Below are 6,698 nucleotides of genomic sequence, written 5' to 3' on the forward strand. Positions count from 1 at the left end.
CCTAGTTATACCTCATCATAATAAAATTAAAATTCTATGAATAACTTTCGACTCCAAACTAAATTGGCTACCCCATCTAAAAAATATCCGCGACTCAATATCTCAAAAACTTAATATAATTAAAATAATTGCTCACACATCATGGGGTGGTGACAGCTCATCTCTTTTAATGATCTATAAAGCTTTAATTCGATCAAAAACAGACTATGGTTCTATACTATTAAAAAATGCCAAAACCAACCACTTAAACATGATACAAACTAAACTAAATACTGCTATAAGATTATCAATCGGGGGATTCAAATCCAGCCCAATTGAGAGTATTAGAAACATTGCTAATGAAATTTCACCTAACCTTAGAAGAGAAAAACTACTTTTACTATATTGTGCCAGAACTAAAAGAAACATAAATAACCCAGCCATCAAAGTAATAAATACATATAAACAAAAAGCCGAAAAAGAAAACATAAAAATAAGCAATATTTTAGAAAGAAAACCATATAATTTCCCCCCATGGAACACAACATTCAATGTTAACCTCTCTCTTACTGAATTTAAAAAAGAAAACACAATGCCTTTCATATATAAAAACATGCTCAAAAACATACTACAAGAGCATCCAAACAGCGTGCACATATATACTGATGCATCCAAAACAAACGATGGAGTCGGGCTTGCAATGATAATAAACAATCAAAAAATAACATACAAACTTCCACCTCAAGCCTCTATATTTACAGCAGAAGCGATGGCAATATACAAAGCCGTAAAATATCTCCACACAGAATATGCTAACCACCAAACAAAATTTATAATACTTAGCGACTCACTCAGCAACTTAATCGCCATCACAAATACACGTAACCAACCTGATATCACAAAGCTCATCCAAGAAGAAACCTTCCTAGCAGAAAAAAAAAATAAACACATCCATTTTGTATGGATTTCGGGACACATAGGTATTCCCGGAAATGAAATGGCTGACCAAGAAGCTCACAATGCAATCGTCTCTACATCAACTGAAACCATAAATTCCATCACATTCTCAGACGCAAAGAACGAAATTAACCTACACTCAAATAATAAATGGTACTCTCACTGGCGAAAACTTAACACAAAACTCAACAAAATAAAAAATAATATTAACCTATGGAAAAATCCCGGCCTCAATAGAAAAGAAGAAACCATAATAAACCGCCTCCGAATTGGACACACACACTTAACACACAGCTACTTGATGAGTAAAGATGATCCTCCACTATGCGACTCATGCAGCGTTCCTTTAACCGTCAACCACATCATCACCGAATGTCACAAATACAACCAATATCGAAACCAATTCCACATCTCCGAACAAATCTGTCAAGCACTTGGACCAAACCCACAGGACATTAAAAACTTAATTTTATTTTTAAAAAAAACTGAATTGTATAATTTAATTTAATGTAAAAATGTAAATACTTAAAATACCAACAATGTAATCAAAAAAATTCTTGTACTAATGGCCTAGCTGTCGATGTGTTTTAGATCAATAAAAAAAAAAAAAAAAAAAAAAAAAATCAAGTATTAGATCTTATTGAAAAGAAAAAACTTATTAGTTCATATTTAATTAATAAGCTATTTCCAATTAAAAATAACTTTTACCAAAACATTTAAAAATATCCTAATTTTAATACCTACTCTACCAGTTTTCAAATTTGTATTTTTATAATAGTAAATGTAGCTATTACTAACAGCACTTGATGTAAATATTTCTACTACTCATAATAATGTTTTTTTGTTATTTTTTAATAGAATAAAATTACTTATGTATACATAAGAATGATTATTAATTACTATACATAAAATATAAATACAATTTTATTAACAATAATATTTAAGAAATGTTGAACTAAGTTATTTTTTCAAAAATATTATAAATTATTAAAAATATACAGTAGATTGTACAAACAATTAAATATACATATATATATATATATTTTTAATAACATCTAAATACTTTTATTTTTTGTATTTAGAAAATCAGGATCGGAATCCTATTTATGATCATAATGTTATAATATGTATTATGCTATTATATGAATATAATATAGAATTAAAAAATAAATTAATACATAATATAATAAAAGTTAATATCTTTTTAAAACTTTAACAATATTTTAATTTTAAATGTTAATAGCAATAAGTATATTTACTAACCGGGTCCAACCATCATTCCGAAAGCCCAAAATAATTCAAGAAAAAGTAAATAACTGTCTCTTTTGGAAGGTATTAAAAATTCGCCCATGTACCACATAAACCATGCAAGTAGCTCCAATAATGCTGAAATTAATATTTTTATAAAAAAACACCATAATATAAAACATAGGAAAAATATCAAATTATTGTACTAAATCAAAAATTTGTATGTGGGTAGGTATAGCTGTGTAGATACTGTATAACAGGGGTAATACGGAATTGGTTACCGGGTCAAATAAAAGTGTATGAATTGGTTCTCGAAAAAATTACATTCAAATATACAACTGTTCGAATTGGTTCCCAAATAAAATTACTTATAGTTGGGGCCCGGATTTCATTGCAAAATACATTTTTTTTGGTTAATCTTAAACAATGCTTTCCAAGTTTATAATTTGATTCATGTAACAGAGACTTCAAAGGTGAAATTTTTATTTTGCATTTTTTGTATTTTTCAATCATTTTTTCTTGTTTAATGCATATTTATAAAATATACGAGTATAATAATATATAGTATTTATACATATTACTGTCATAGATTAAATAAACTTAGATTATTAAATCTATGATACTACTAATTTTTTTTATCATCAAAACTTACAGGAACCAATTCATATGTTACCTGTAGACAACCCAGGAACCATTTCGACAATTGGGAATCAACTCTCGTAGTCGTCTTATACAAAATAGCAGAATTTCAAGACGTTAATTTTAAGGAAAAGTAAAGTTCGATTCTTATTTTATATATACAGTTTAAACAATTTTATTTAATACTTATTAGTTATTATTACATATTATCTATACACTAACATATAATTTAATATTTATTTATTATAACTTATGCAAATCCATTTCCTACTCTTATTATAAAAAACAATTCAACATGCTGTACCAAAGAAGAAACTATAATAAATAATGTATCCATTCCTAGTGATCCCAAGATAACAATTCGTCTTCCTTTTAAATTACTACAAATACCCCAGAAATATGCTCCTAGTACCATTCCTAATAAAAGATCAAAAATATATTAATAATAATTTACACATTTAGTGTAATTTTGTAAAGCTACATATTTTTAATATTAATAACGTTAGATTTTATTAGACGTGCAAAGAATGAAATTTGTGAAAATTTGCAATATCGGCGAAGTACTTGAACTAGGTAGTCAGTACTGAGCACAAAACACATTCTCTACGTATACTACCAGGCAGTCTACGAGATAAACTTACCAAGAAACGGAGCTGCATTTAATAATGCTTTTATAGTTGAATTTAATTGAAAATCTACTTCAGCTGCAGATGAAATAAACTATCAATAACATTTGATATATTCCCATTCCTATAATAATAATTATAAAATAAATATTATATACTATGATGTAAGCCAGGGTTCGGCAACCCGCGGCCCGCAAAGCAATTTTTGATGGCCCGCACAAAGGTGGTTAATTTTTGTGTTTTACTTTTGTTTAATAACATTTTTCATATAATTTTCAATATTATATAATTATTTTTCCTTTATAAATAAAATCTTATCTAACCGTTTCATAATAGCAATACAATAAAATTATAAGTATTATATCATAATATGTAATTTTTTTTTTTAATGTGGCCCTTGATGAACAATTGAAAAAAAAAAATGGCCCGTGTGGTTAAAAAGGCTGCCGACCCCTGATGTAAGCAATAATTAAAATGTATAAATATTTTTGCAAAGTTATAATTAATTACCATATACGAGTAATCTTTTCATACCTATCAGAAGAAATAAACTTTTGTGTAGAGGTCAAAGTGTTTACAATTTAACTTATTGTGAAACTCACTCATCCCATAATTAAATCTAGCAGTGAATATATGAGAAACTACTATAGTTAGATACATCACTACTTTTATGTTACAAAAGTATACTTACTTGATTGAACTTCAATCGAACTTTTCAACTATTATTTTTCTTTTAAAAATTTGTTATTATATTAATAATATAAATAATGGATAATCCTTATGTAGACGGGATTGGAATGTTTTCTTCATTGGCACGAGCCACATTAGACGAAGTTTCTTTAGATGTTGATGTTGGTGTTACAGTTACAGTGATTTATATTTATAACAGTTACTACTATAGTAACAGAAACAAGTTGTTACTTAGAAGAAAAAATAACAGTTATTGTTATTTTTTGTTTTTGTTTTTTTTTTTGTCTTTATGTTTATGAAAAATTAAAGAATATTTAAAATCACAATTTAAAATGTAGTTAATTCTATTCCCTTTTTTGCCTGAAATATCTTGTACCAATCCAAAATTCAAATTAAAAAAAAATAAAATAATTGTGTAAAATATCGTTGCATAAAACGAAAACACAACATGTTTGATTTTAGTCAAATTATTCTCATATATTATCATATAACGTCCATTTATATCTGTTGAATTTTTAGTGTCAAAGCTCAAATTTTAAAACACAATTATAGAATCAATTTTGTATTTTTGTATAGGTACTCAATGAAATAATTAATAGCTAATAATAACTTCAATGTTTCTATAGTTATTCATTTAATTTTAAATAATTATATTTTAGACGATTACATCTCGTCTATGACGTGAAATATCCATCAGTCTGCCGTGTTAATGATAGCTCTTAAATAAAATATTTAATAGTACACATATGTAAAATATATATTGTAAACTATACAGTAGACAGACAGTGGAACACTAATCAATTACATTTAAAATAATTAAACTAAAAATATCATTAAATTTTAATAAAAAATTATTAACCTTAAACATTATTTTCTTGAACATACATACTCATTCTTAGAAAATACTAAATACATAAAGACTCCTAATTTATATGGGTAGTGAATAAACAACAAAATATATCATTATTATTAATTTTTATAAATTAATTCTATTCGTTTTTTTTTCTCAGTAAATATAATAATAACAAATAATAACCGTTTCATTAAGATTTTCAAAATTATTCATCATAAGTATTTCAATAATTGATACGTAATATAGATTATGCTGATAGTCAATTTTCTAATGTGGCAGCACCTACGACGCAAAATATTGTAACTAACGTTCATTGTAAAATAAAAAGCCTTTTATAGTTTTATTGTTTATACAACCTATATACTTATACATATTATAATATTCTATGTATAATATGTATATTGTGCAGTGATAGTATTATTCAATTTACTTAATAAATTGTCGATTATACACATGTACTCAATACATTAGGTAAAGTATGCCATCAGGCAAGAATAAAAATAATCATCTTCCACGGCTGCGTTGGTGCATTAAAAATGAATAGTCGTACAAGACGGCAATAATAATTAAAAAACTATCAAAATTCCCATATTGTAAATTTAAAAAAAATAAATACTATTATTTAGAATATTTAGTATTAAAAATGTTTTTATCAGGTCTCATCGTCATCGCTCTCGAAATCGTAGTCATGAAAAACGTTCTAGGAAACACAAGTCTCGTAGTAGAAGTGGATTTAGACATCGTCATAAAAAGAAGAAAAAGAAGTCTGAGAAGAACAAGGAAGATGATAACAGTGAATAATTTTCTGTTATCATGATGTAAATTTAAACAATTTTTTTTAATCATTATTAATATTATTTACTCTTCATTTCATTGAGTTGTTAATGGTAAATGGTAATTTAAGGATTATTACAACTAATTCTGTATTGAACTAATGTTACATGAAGTACACATTTTATTTACAAATTGAATTGATAATTTCACCTTTGATTATTATTATTATTATAATTCTAATAAGTAAACGCTACTACTAAACAATAAAACTTACGTTGTTATGTTAAAAATTAAAATTATACATTTCATTTTTTTTTTATGTAAAACTGTTTATTTAACATGAAAAATTAATTAAAATAAATTTAAAATATACATATTAGTATATTATATATTTCATTACTAAATATTGTCATTTAATTTTCTGATTAATAAATAATGGCAATAAGTTTCAACTATGATGAAATAATAAGAAGACATAGAAAATGAGTAAAAGATTCAATGTTCCGATATTCTACTGAATAATATTCCGAAAATTATTGACGGAGAGAGTGTTAATGAACACTATCTGAGATAAAGAAAATTTAAAACATAGAGCGATAAAGGACTACATAAAAATTAACTTAGAAATTAATGCAAGTATGTGAAACTTCGATGCCGCGAGTAAAGCCGTAAAGACTTGAGTCCTCAACATGGTATTATAGGTATCCAATGGTTAGTAAATTAATAAAATAAGTAGAAAGTTTTAAGGAATATTTAAAATATTTTAAAATTTTAAGTATTTTTTGCTCTTTACATAATAAATTTTTTGCCCCAATAATAAAAATAAAACAAAATTGTTCAGTTTGATATTTAGTGTAATTTAAAATTTATTGTTATATTGAAAATCATTACCAATTACAATAATAAATACATCCAAATACAATGTAGTTGAT

This window comes from Melanaphis sacchari, unplaced genomic scaffold (assembly GCF_002803265.2).
Source record: "Melanaphis sacchari strain LSU unplaced genomic scaffold, SCAv2.0 Contig26_pilon_pilon, whole genome shotgun sequence".
NCBI classification, from domain to species: Eukaryota; Metazoa; Arthropoda; class Insecta; order Hemiptera; family Aphididae; genus Melanaphis; species Melanaphis sacchari.